Raw genomic sequence first — 14,341 nt, forward strand, 5'->3', positions numbered from 1 at the left:
CGACACGTGGGATCCATGGTGTGGATGGAGCCCCCTTTTATTTGCATAGTGTGGATGAAGCCCCCTATTAAACAAAATTAAAAAGAAAAGATTTCTATTAGACTGGAGGGTGTGTATTGTACCCGTATCCGTAGGATATGGATAGGGTACACATTTTGAGCTCAATACCCATATCCGAAACCATACCTGATTTATACGCGGAACAATTTTGCCCTATACCCGATACCGGGTTTTTTAATACCTGGTAGAATACCTGAATTTTAAAGTATATTTTTATGTTTACTTTACAACTTTTATATTTAAGTTTATAAAAAATGCATATTATAAAGCAAATAATTTGTACTTGAGTGAAATTATGTTATTGTAATTTATTTTAATTACTTTTACAAATTACAAACCAAATTTAATTTTTAAATGAATTTACTTTTGTGTAAAATAATAAGAAAAAAAAAACTTTTTTAAACCAATACCCGGTTATACCCGAGACCGATCATACCCTATCAGGGTACATAAGGTGTGGTTTCTCTCAATACTCGATTTCCAATAGTAATCATACTCGGTGTCGGTTCCATACTTGGAACTGGGTATTACAAAAAACACTATATGTGTTGTGAAACTAGCCTAATAGCAAATAAAGAAGAAGAAAATAATAGGGAGAAGAGATATAATATTTCATTGACTGAGAGGTATATTACCAAGAGATATAAAAGACTATATATAATTGAGGAAAACTTGTGGAACAAGCCTAATCTATTTTAGGTGTTGATAACCACATTAATAATAAATATATTCATAACATTCCCCATTGGTTATCAACATAATACGCTTGATGCTAGCTCGTTAAAAACCTTGCTAGGAAAACCCGGTGGGACAAAACCATAGCTAAGGGAAAAAGAGTGCAGCGTGTAATACGCATTATCTCCCCCTGATACTTCTGGATCAGGTATGTTGCCTCATTAAAAAACCTTACTAAGAAAACCCATTGGGATAAAACTTAGTTAAGGGAAAAAGAGTGCAACTTGAATAAATCTCCCCATCATTATAATATGTATCTTTTAAGTAAAGTGTGTCCATCATCCTCGAAAGTTGCTCAAAACTTTTGTAGAATGATTTGTCGTTTGATGCCTTGAAGTGCAATCCTTTATATTGAGTAATGCTGTAAAATCTTCTTGTGAGACTTCTAGTGCTTCCTCTTGCGAACAAATACCATATGATCCAAGACTATTTGTGTTACATTCTTTATATCTACAAGAATAACAGAACTAGCTTTCATGGGTTAGTAAAATATAGCACATATTATTCTTACCTTTAGGGTATCGACATATCTGCTTTACCATTCAGATGTCTCCTCATTGGACATGTGCAATATCATGTTGATAAATTCAAATAAAAATTTATATTATCATGCATAACTAGAAAGTTAAGTTAATGCACAATTGCACTTTAGCCATGGTACTTTTGAAATGAGAATCTCTACTTTGGTAGGAGATGATAATAATCATTTCTTATAAAAAGTATCTGAACAACCTTTAACATACTATAAAGTTGAGCTCTCTACATACTAAAATGTCCCACCAACATCTTCTAGATGTAGTTTGATAGATGAATAAAAGTATGATTACAAATATACTCGAACTGCAAGCCGAGTAATAGTTAGGCTGTGCTTGGGTCATTAAAAAAATTCCCCTTCTAAAAGCTCGTCAGTTTCTCTTGATGATGCTCAGACATTATCACTGTAAATTGCGATTATAGTGAACTTTTAAGAAAGAACATTTGATAAAGATGGATAATATTATCAAACTTATATTGCTCTTTATCAGAATATATCATGAGTTGTACAACACTCAACTTGACTATTTTAGTTCATACTATCTTTAACTTTATAAAGATACATTCTTGAGGACTTGAAATCAATGCTTTAGGCATTTGCAATCATATACATACTTCTTATACATTGTACATTAAGATGCCATAATAACCAGGCACTAGTTTTCTATGTATAGTTATTGGTGCACAAGAATTACATCCTTGAGATGTTTTAACTAACCTTATAAACACTTAAATGCTTTACTATACTCATCAGGGGCTCCAATTATATTCAACGTATTTAAATATGAATTTGTATACAACGATCATATCGTTCTCGAGAACTCATTTTACATGATTTTTGATAATTCAAATACTTGAGGGACTTTCATGTAAACTTTTAGTATCAAGTGATACATAACATTCATAAGACGCATATCAATTCTCTCTTTATATTACCAAACTAATAAAATATTGGAAAGTTATTACATCCACCACTAGAGAATGTGTCTCATTATAATCAATCATGGGTTTTTGTGAAAATCCTTGTGCACCATATTTGCCTTATCTCATTCAATTTGATTTTCACATGATTCGCATAAAAGCCCCATTAATATCCAACATACTTTACAAATTCAGTTGTATGGACTGTTGGTCCGAAAACTTTCCATTTCATTAGATAATTTAAATCTGCCATACTTTGCGTCTTTCCATTTTGGCCAATCATTTATGTATTTTCATTCATAGGCAGATCTTAAATCTTGATCCTCGTCATTTCATCATTTCAAGCGCTATATTATATACAAAAGTATAACGACGTTGATTTTGTTTCGATTCCATATATATCTTAGACATGACACAGTTTATCGAGATCTCTTTATTTTCAGGTACCTATGGTTCTTCTTGAACCATCATGTCTACTGTCTTTCCAGAAGATTTTATTATTGTAACCTCGACTTGACCATCTTAATTACTTGCTCCAATTTGTGAGGAATTGTATTACTGGAATTGACTAGTCTACCCCGCTTCAGGCGTGCAATAGACTCATTAGAAAACATGTGGTTGTCCTCTTGGGACACAAATATGACTGGAGCATAAGCAGTTGATTATGTGACTTACTTAGTCACTCTATTTAGGTCAGTGAATTTGTCTGCTAATTTGTTCTTTAATATTGGTAAATGAATTATCCTTTGAACTTTTGGTTCACCGTTTATAGTCTGAGGATCAAGATGACATGATAATTCATTCCACTTTTCACTTTCCAACTGCGTGTTATCTCCCCCTAATGTTGGGAACATTCATTCACAAAAGTGAAAACCAATGAGCCGTAAGCAAATCTTTCACCAATGGCTTTAACTATTTAATCATAGACAATTATTTTTTACCCAACATATATTCTCATCCCTTTTAGAAGTTCCATCTTTGTGCGGTGTGGTGGATGAGTTTCAATATATGTCACACAACCAAAATCTTTGATGAGACATCTTTGGTTCTTGACCAAAAACCAACTGTATGGGGAGAACTATAACTTATTGGCTTGATGTCAATTAATGGTACTATATGTAAAATTACATGTACCTAAATGAACTTTTGCTCCTCTCATGATCATTGGCTTTGTAATCAATAGTAGTCGTTTAGTGATCATCTCAACAGTAACACTTATTCCAATGATCGTTAATAACTTGGGATCAAATTCATTATTACCAAATAGATATACTAATCTAGATTAATATGCTTGCTATCACATTAGATAAGCCACAATTGCACAAAGTTCAGGTTGTGGATTTGATAACCATTTAAACGATGCATCGATTTAAAACACTAAATGGTATCATATTTGGATATACGTGTCCTTTCTTTATTCCAGAATATTTAGGGATTCACATCCTATCTTGGTTGGTCAATAATTAATTTCTTCTTGAGAGCAAAGACATCTTTAATTGTCAGGAAGAATCTTCCAGTTCTTCATTGTGTTTCACATCATCATTGATTCAGCGTGGTCTAACCGGTCATGCCAATCAAATATCATGATCCATAAATGTCTAGTTTATGATCGTAGATGTATTACTAGCACATATGTAATACAAAAGTAAGATAAGAGAGAATATATTATAACTTCAAAGTTCAAACAATATGTTATAATTAGTCTCTTTATTTGCCACTTGTGGTGTTCAATCTCATTATTTACATAATCACGTTGCATTTCTGATGGTCGGTCTCATTTTAATATGACCATCATTACAATTTTCTCAATTATTGTCACAGCCCCTGATCCCGCCTTGGTAGCGGGAGCCGTGAGCCAGTTTCGGTGGTATCCTGTTATTGTCTAATTTGACAGCGGAAATTACATCAGGACCGTAGTTAGGAAATATTTTATCAGAGTAAAATACCACATTTTCATAACATTAAACATATGGGTAAAACCCAAGTTCTCAGTACACATATCTTCATAGGGATACACCCTATTTTATTTAAGAAAAACATCTATTTCTTTTTTTTTATTTAGGTAACTTTATTGCCACTTTTCCAAGCCTTCAGTGCTGTCCAGCTGGCTTCTATTTGGCTTTCACATTTTGTTACCTGAAACGCGTTTTAAAAATATTTTGTCAGTGGGAAATACTGGTGAGTGAATCCCAGTTTAATCAAGTTTTAATAAAAATCATTGTACAGTATTGAGGGCGCATCCGCAATTACATTTGTTTCCAAGTCATATCAATTACCACCACACGGTACTGTCGTTCCGACTTATGGTCATGTTACTCCTTTACCAGGTGGTAACAAATTTTGTATACAAAACCCCAAATTTACCGACTGTAATTGTATCCTTACAAATACTCAATAATTGTTTAATGTATAATTAAATTAAGTGAGGTTTTGTAAAAACAGTTAACAAAAAGAGGATTACTCACATTGCTGTCTTAGATTATCCATAAGGGTTTCCTGATGACAATATATAAATTACACAAATGCACGCGTTTTAGATTACCCATTTTAACATTAGTAATACCCTCCCCGAGATGGCATTCCAACGACTACGTCGGGCAGAACCACGACAGCCGTTACGGAACCCTAGATCAATCAGGCAGAGTATCTAATACGTCTCCAGGGGTTATGATACTTACATCGTAGCAGAACCTTGCTAATAAGGGGGTATAATACCCGTGTATAAAGCCTACTATTCTGATTTTGAGATTGAGAAAAGAAAATGGGACGAACAGACTGAAGATCCGATGCATTCTATTTATAGTTGCTGAGTCTGGTTCTCTCGCAGCCCGCGTAACACAAAAGAAGGGCCTACGCAGCCCGCGTTGACCCCCGGTCAATGCGTAGCTTAGCTGGGTCACTATGTAGGCTCGCCAGATGTTGGGCCACGTGGTGGCCCAGGGCCGTGCCAGGCCTTAAGTTGACGCGGCCTGCGTCAGGCTTGGGGTGGGGCTTACGCGGCCCGCCTCAGCCCAAAAATTCAATTTTTAATTATTTTTAATACTATTTAATATATTTGAGGCCCGTTTTCGCGTATGGGGTGTATTTTGGGACATATCGGGATATTTTAAAATATATTAGGGTGTCGGAAAAATTATGAGGGTGTCGGTTTTATTTAGAATTGTTACATCCTCCCCACCTTGTTTTAGAGCTCGTCCTCGAGATCTACTAGAACAAGTGCGGATATTTCTTTTGCATTTCAGATTCAAGCTCCCATGTGTACTCAGGTCCTCTTTTGGAGTCCCACTTCACTTTGACCAGAACTAATCTCTTATGCTTGAGGTTCTTGACTTTCCTGTCTTTGATCTGTAGAGGCCTCTCTACAAGCTTGAGTTGTTCATTTACCTCTATATCCTTAAGAGGTACTATAAGTGATTCATCGGCTAGGCATTTCTTGAGATTTGATACATGAAATACATCATGTATTCCTGCCATTTCCTCTGGCAGTTGTAGCTGATAGGCTACAGGTCCTATTCTTCTAATAATCTTAAAAGGTCCAACATACCTGGGATTTAGCTTTACTCGTTTGATGAATCTTACCACTCCTTTCTAAGGAAAGACTTTTAACAATACCTTGTCACCTACCTGGAATTCTAACGGCTTACACCCGTTATCGGCATAACTCTTCTGTCAATCACGTACTGCTTTCAGTCGTTCCTTGACTTGAATGATCTTATCGATTGTTTCCCGCACTATCTCAGGTCCAGATAGTTGCTTTTCCCCAATTTCTGCCCAACAGACTGGGGTTCGGCATTTTCGTCCATAAAGTGCTTCGAATGGTGCAGCATCGATACTTGTGTGATAACTATTATTATAAGAAAATTATATTAAAGGTAAGTGATCGTCCCAATTACCTCCGAAATCAATTACACAAGCTCTAAGCATGTCCTCCATCGTCTGGATTGTCCCTTCGCTTTGTCCGTCCGTTTGAGGATGATAAGCTGTGCTTAGATTCAGCTTGGTTCCCATTGCTTTTTGGAAACTTGACCAAAAATGAGAGTTAAAACGGCTATCCCTATCAGAAACAATTGATAAAGGTATTCCATGTAATGAAATAATTTCATTTACATACAATTTGGCTAATTGTTCCATGCTAAAAGTTTCCTTCATTGGTAGGAAATGAGCTGACTTGGTTAGCCTATCTACAATCACCCAGATTGTATCATTACCTTTTCTTGTTTTGGGTAATTTGGTAACAAAATCCATTGTTATTAATTCCCATTTCCACACTGGTATTTCTAACTGTTGCAGCAATCCTGAGGGTTTCTGATGTTCAGCTTTAACTTGTGAACAGGTTAAACATTTAGAAACGTAGGCTGCTATATCCTTTTTTATTCCTATCCACCAGAAATTTTTCCTTACATCCTGATACATCTTATCACTTCCTGGATGCATCGTATACTTAGACTTATGGGCTTCTTCTAATATATGATGACGTAGATTTCCTAATTTAGGTATCCACGTTCTCTTTTCATGGAATCTCCAAATTCCATCTGTTCCTTGTTCTAATTCCTTAATCATACCTTTCAATTTTTCAGTATCATCCTTGATTACTGATTCTTGTGCTTCTCTTATTTGATCATTTAAATTTACTTGTAGATTTAATTTAAGAGAACGTATCCTTTTTGGCTTTTCGTGATATTTTCGGCTTAAAGCATCTGTTACTACATTCGCCTTTCCTTCATGATACTGGATATCACAATCATAATCACTAAGCAATTCCATCCAACGTCTTTGTCTCATATTCAACTCCTTTTGCCGAAAACATACCTTAAACTTTTATGATCAGTGAATATGGTAAACTTACTACATTAAAGATAATGTCTCCAAATCTTAAGGGCAAAAATTATAGCTCCTAACTCAAGATCATGGGTTGAATAATTCTCTTCATGATTCTTAAGTTGTCTAGAGGCGTAAGCAATAACCTTTTGACGTTGCATTAATACACATCCATAACCTAACTTAGAAGTGTCACAATAGACTACAAAGTCTTAAGTTCCTTATGGTAACACTAGTATGGGTGTATGGGTTAATCTTTGCTTAAGAATTCTAAATGCTTCTTCTTGTTTTGGTCCCCATTCAAACTTAATGGATTTACAGGTTAACTTAGTCAAAGGAATGGCTATTCTAGAGAAATCTCGAATAAATCTTCTATAATAACCGGCCAATCCTAAGAAACTTCTAACCTCGGTTGGTGATTCAGGGGTTTTCCATTTGGTAATTGCCTCGATCTTTGTTGGATCCACATGAATTCCTTCATGATCGACTAAGTGTCCAAGAAACTGTACCTGTTCTAACCAAAACTCGCAATTTGAAAACTTAGCGCAAAGCTTTTCCTTTCTTAATAGACTTAAAAGTGCGTGCAAATGCTTTGCATGATCCTCTTTACTCTTAGAGTAAATTAGAATATCATCTATGAAGACAATTATGAATTTATCCAAATATGGCTTACATATTCGGTTCATCATGTCCATAAATGGAGCTGGGGCATTGGTTAAACCAAATGGCATGACAGTAAATTCATAATGACCATACCTTGTTCTGAATGCGGTCTTAGGAATATCCTCTTCCTATACCTTTAATTGATGATATCCTGACCTTAAATCGATTTTTGAGAAAAATCGAGAACAGATCATCGATCCTCGGTAATGGGTACCGATTCTTAATCGTGACTTTGTTCAATTCACGGTAGTCAATGCACATACGCATTGATCCGTCCTTCTTTTTAACGAACAAAATCGGCGCTCCCCATGGTGATGAGCTTGGTTGTATGAATCCTTTTTTCAGTAATTCATCTAATTGTTTCTTCAGTTGTGCCAAACGGTAAGGTGCTTTGGCAATCGGTGCTGTTCCTGGTAGCAGGTTGTAACAACTGTCACTAAAATCGATAATTAGGATGATAATTAGTCAATAAGAAAACCCTAACTGAGACACCCAAGTAATTCTGCATAAGCCCTAAAATTTTCAGGACAATCGGAATCAGGATCAGGACCCCTAAAACTCAAGGGGGTAAACCCTAGTTGGACGTTTATCTAAATTAAACGTTGTGTAGATCTAATTGGACCATTTTATCAACTCAGCATAGCTAGTCTCGAACCTAGGCACCCTATATTTAGACTGCTTCCCTTACGGATCGTAAGGGAAGTGGCATACGGTCCGTAAGCGATTCCAAATTCGTGTATAAATAGTAGACATTGGCACTTGATTTCTGTGCTTGAAACAACGGAAATTCCCTGAACGTACGTCGAGTTATATACAAATCAGTTCAATAACACACACAATTCACGAAGTGCTGCCGCAATCAGGGTAATAACTCGATCGCTATTACGATTCAACGTCCGATCGATTATAACTATCCAACGATTGACTGAGTGCTGCTCAAATTGAGCTTCTACTTTGATTATTCGTCGTGATTTCGACTTGAATATCTGAGTGCTGTTCAAATTCGGACTATGCTCTGTTATTCATTGTGAATCCGATTGAATTATTAAGTATTGCACTTATTAATCATTGTGAGGGTTTGATCTCGTGAATTGACGTAACTGCTGAATTAGTTACTAACCTATTGTGTGTGCATTATTATCAAATTAGGTTTAATCAAGGCTAATCAGTAGGCTTATACCTTGCCCGTTAAATCTGCAATGTGAGTCATTCTCTTTTTCTCAAACTATTTTACAATACCTCAAAGTATTTTCCAAACGTTATAATTACAGGGATTAAGTCGTGGTTATCTTGACCGCTGGTTAGTGGGGTATTGTGCACATTACTAATTTCTCACAGTTAGGAAATAAGCCCTGACACGGGTTAGGCTAATAAGACCTAACAGTGACAAAACGTCACTAATTGGGTGACTGGACCCAATAGTGGTATGACCATCGTCACACGGGTGGCAAGACCATATATTAATTAAGATACTGCCATCGTAATCGCTCTTATGCTGTAATTTATAACTATGTGTCATTTTATCAAAATGAATGATTCACTCAGTATTTCCCCGCTGACAAAACATTTTTACAACATGTTTCAGGTGACATACTGTGATTTCAGTACACGTGCTACGGAGCACCATCCAGCTTGAAATAGTGGCTCAAATAAATAAATAAACATGTTTGTAAAATAATGGAATTATGATATTTACGGGATTTATCCCAAAACGTAAATAAATAATACTCGGGCATTTTTCAAAGTTTAAAACGATCCTGTTAAGACTTCCACTGTAAATATAAGTACCACGGGATTTTCTGTCCCGCGGCTCCTGGACCGGGTCAAACCGGGTACGGGGGCCGTGACAGAAAAAGGTGATATCAGAGCCACTGATTTAAGCTTACTATTGATTTCAGCCTATTAAAGTAATTGAGAAATACTTAGGAAATTCTAATTGTTATTTGATGATTATGTGTTTTATTATCTGACTAATTATATACAGCATAGGGCAGATCTTTATATGCTAGCCAACATAGCAATTAATACAAATTTTAAATAAATTAGACCAAAGTTTTAGTACCTTTATTATTCATAGTCTAGAAGTCTTATTCAGTAAGTAAATAAACTTACAAATAAAACCTAGGGTATTTTAAATTTTAGTTGTTTTGATAGTTAAACAGTATAAAAGGATATTTCAAATTTTTCTATCAAATTTGTTATAACTTCTGACTTAGTAACTGTGTTATGTTAAACAGCATGAGTGACTTGTCTGACGCCCTTCAGAATTTAAATCTCTATCCAGTAAGAATAGAAGTTTCCAGAGATTTCAATAGATATATAGCAGAAAGGGAAGAACCTATAGAATTCAACGCTGTACCTCTCGAAAAACCCACCCCTAAGAAAATAGAAATCGGGAAAAGCTCTAGGCAAATTGAGGGGTTACCATCCCAGGAAGAATTTGATTTTTCATTGACAGATTATAATTCTATCAAGTCTGTTAATGAAAAACAACTAGTAATAGATGTAGAACCAGCTATTCCAAACCCTTCGATCCACCCGCAACCTTTAGGAATAGACGAATGGTTGACTAATGAAATACAGATTCAAAATTATCCCTATAAGCTTTTTCCTCAGTACGATCCAGAACCAAATCCACCAATAAGTAACCGAGAATATAGCTAGACTTCGCCACTTTGACTAAAGAATTAATGAATGTTGGGAATAGGATCCAAGAGATTGAGAAACAGATCTCCTGGAAATACGATCAGAAGAAACACCATTACTAGAATATTATTTGGCAAAAAGATAGGAGATTTATAAAAATGATTGTATAATAGTAATAGTAAAATTAGTATGTGTAAAATAAGTAATGGGACGGTTGTATATAGAAGTATAATACCATGAAAATTTTAGAAAATTTACAACTTTTGGCTGTTTACGTAATTATGTGCAATTAAGGGTGACATTGAAATTACTTCTGGTATACTAATTATTTATCTATAAATTAGTGATCCGATGGAAAACACTAATAATGAACCTGTCAACGAGGTCAATCAATCCGAGCAACAATCAGGGGATCAATATATGACTAGGCAGGATATAGAAAATATTGTTGCTCAAGGGATAGCTAACACTATTCCAACAATGATAGCTCAAGGGATAGCCAACGCTATTCCAGCAATCGTTGCTGCTGTTAAAAATCCAATAGAACCACAACAAATCATTCCTAGCAAACGTATTTCTGAAGATAACTTCAGTAATAGCGTAAACGGAGGCAATAATCATGTTAATCATGATGAGGAACTACGACAAGCTCCGCTCTCTAAGAAAAAGAAAGCTGCAACGCCTGGTTGCACTTACAAGGAGTTCCTTGCCTGTAAACCTGTAGAGTTCGCAGGCAATGAAGGGGCAACTGCGGCACTGCGTTGGTTAGAGAAAACCGAGGTAGTGATCAGAATAAGTAAATGTGTTGAGGAAGATAAGGTTATGTACGCTTCGCACCTTTTCAAGGAAGAAGCGTTAGAATGGTGGAATACAGTATTACAAGCTAAAGGAAGTGACGTGGCCTATGCCATGAGTTGGGAAGAATTTAAGCAAATAATAGAAAGAAAATTCTTTCCCGAATATGAAAAAGAGCAGATGGCGAATAATTTTTTAAGTCACCGAATGGTAGATGTAGATTGTCGAGGGTATACTTCAAAATTCTTTGAGTATGCCAGAATTGTACCTACTTTGGCTTCGCCAGAACCGGTACTTATCTCTCGCTATATCTGGGGTTTGATTAGTGAGATTCGTGACATTGTCAAAGCTGCGAGACCCCGCACGATTGACGATGCGGTAGAATTAGCTAACACTCTAACTGACGGACTGGTACGCACTCGGGAAGAAAATAGGAGAAAGGATTTGGCCCAGAAAATTTCCCAAGAATTTCATATAGGTACTAGTAACAATTTCAAGAAAAGAGAAAATGGGCGATTTTCCACTATTCCATTTTGCAATACCTGCAAGGGAAAACATTTTGGAAAATGCAGAGGATGCTGCAACTACTGCAAAATTCCAGGACATCAAGAAGAGGATTGCAGGAAAAAGAAGGCAATAATTTGCTACAATTGTGGAGAACCCGGACACTTCAGAATAAGCTACCCGAAATTAGGCAATCCAACAAACGAAAAGACTGCAGAAGGGAATACTAAGAAAAACGCAAGAGCTTTTCAATTAACTACTCAGGAAGCTGAACTAATTCCTGACATCATAGTTGGTACGTTTTAGTTCACAAACATTTATGCAAGTATTATTTGACTCTGGTGCAAACCAAAGTTTTATAAATACTTCATTCTGTCAAACTCTTAACCTATCATTAATCGAACTTAGGCAAATCTTTACAGTCGAAATAGGCAAAAAGGAAAATATAGAACTCTCAGGTCATAGAATTCTTCGCCAGTCTAATTCCTATAAAATTAGCCGAGTTTGATGTTGTGTTAGAAATAGATTGGTTAGTAGCCAACTGACGTGATGTCGTGGTCACGCAAATTTAATCCCAAAAACAACTATGTAAATAGTGGTAAGCGGGTATCGAACACAGGGAGTTTGTGGAAAATGTGTTATTTGAAAGTTGTCTAAGTTAACTAAAATTAAACTAATTGCAAGAAAAAGTAAAATTCAAGAGTTGTTTGGATTTTGATTGATTTTAAAAACTAAGATTAATTAACTACTTTGCAAACTGAAAATTTGAGATTGTAAACAATTGAGAAATAAACAACTATCTTGGGTATCCGGTTTGCTTCAACTTTTGTGTTAATCATTTAACTAGAAAGAACTACATAGACATAGTTCATGTATAAACATTTGCAGTGATGAAAGGGGACGAAGTACTCAGATTCCGAGAACGTGAGGTTATCACCCGATGATCAATCAAACCTTACCCAAACCCAACTATACCCATGATATCTCGATTGCCAACGGCACCAAGAACGTATGGTTTCTAATTAGTTTAAAATAAGATTCAACCTGTTACTAACAATCGATTACACACCATAACAATCAATTTAAATAAAAAGGATTGATATTCTAGAAATGCAAATAAGAACACAAAAGTCTAACAAACCTTCACCACAAGATAGTCATTAAAGTGTCTAGCCACTCATGGCTTTAGCTAACATCATGACAAACAAGAAATAAAAACCAAGTTCACAAGTATCACCAACAAAGACAAGAATATAGTGCAAAGATTGTTTCCCCAAATTCTAGTGAAAAGATCAAGCCAAAGATGTGTTCCAAGGCCTTCAAGACTCTAATTTATCCTCCCAAGTCGTGTTCCATTCAGGTGTAACCGAAGACCCATGATTAGAACCCTTAAAGCTCCATAAAACGGCCAATTAATGCAAGAGTTACAACTTTGGAACAATCGGCGCCGTAAGCTACGGCGCCTGCCGTAGCTTACGCCACCCAGCGAACAACAATCCTTCCATCAGCACCGTAAGGTACGGCAGGAGGCCGTAGCTTACGGTGAGTAGTGAACCTTTACGCTGCTTCGCTCCTGTCTTACGGCACTCATTTCTTGTATGTTATAGGGATCGTAAGCTACGGCCAGGTGGCGTAGCTTACGGCTCTGAGTGATATTTTGCTTCCAATTCCTTCATTTCCCTTTGTTTCCACACATCTTGATCACGCCAGCCTCTAACATCCTTCAAGCTTCCTTAAACCTTCATTTTGTACACTTTAGCACCTGCATCAATAGCATCTTGTGATTACCTAATTCACGCAAATAACCGGATAAAATGTAGAATGTGCGTTATGTTTAAGCCTTTTAAGGGTTGTCCTACGGACCACCCGTCACATCCCCACACTTACCCGTTGCTTGTCCCAAGCAACCACTTCAAAAACTGTTTTTAACTATAAGCAACCAATCATGCAAACCAAACCAAAGTGCCGTCCTTTTACTAGCTTTTTATCGAACCACAAGACACACCCCTCACAAAACTCTCGGTGACAAGAAAAATTAGCAAATTATGCTAAACCACTCAATGCGTATATGTGTGTGTGCGACAATAAGCTTGTATGAAAACCAAGTTGCCTCCTAACCAATGTCTAGCATGCTTTTGAATCAAAAAAACTTACGGGTTGTAATGGGGCTAGGTGCAAGGGTAGGAAAAGGAATATATATGTAGTAGCGAAGGATTTAACCCGGTCTTTTATTACACCATGAAACGAACAACTATCAAACTTAACTACTATATACAAACAACTAAACATTACCCTTTTTTTTTTTTTCATTGCTTTTTCTTTCTTTTTTTTTTTTTTTTTTTTTTTTTCAAATAACTAAATCACAAATTACTAAACAACCACTAATACTATAAGACCGGGTCAAATCGGGTAAATTTTTGGGTAACTAACTAGGGGGTAACAAATGATAGGCTTTAAGCACAAAATGGGCAACTAAATGTCCAAACCCCCACCCTTCTCGCAACCATGCTCATATATATAATTAATGAGGTCCAACCCCCCAAATCCCACACTCGCACTCATCTAGACGAGGCATCCTAGAAGTCCCCTATCATCTTCAAAAGCATGTTGACTCTAGGATTTAACAAGTATTCACACACAAGTTCTATTAACACACAACACACAA

The sequence above is a fragment of the Helianthus annuus genome, chromosome 15 (assembly GCF_002127325.2).
Source record: "Helianthus annuus cultivar XRQ/B chromosome 15, HanXRQr2.0-SUNRISE, whole genome shotgun sequence".
In the NCBI taxonomy this organism is placed as follows: Eukaryota; Viridiplantae; Streptophyta; class Magnoliopsida; order Asterales; family Asteraceae; genus Helianthus; species Helianthus annuus.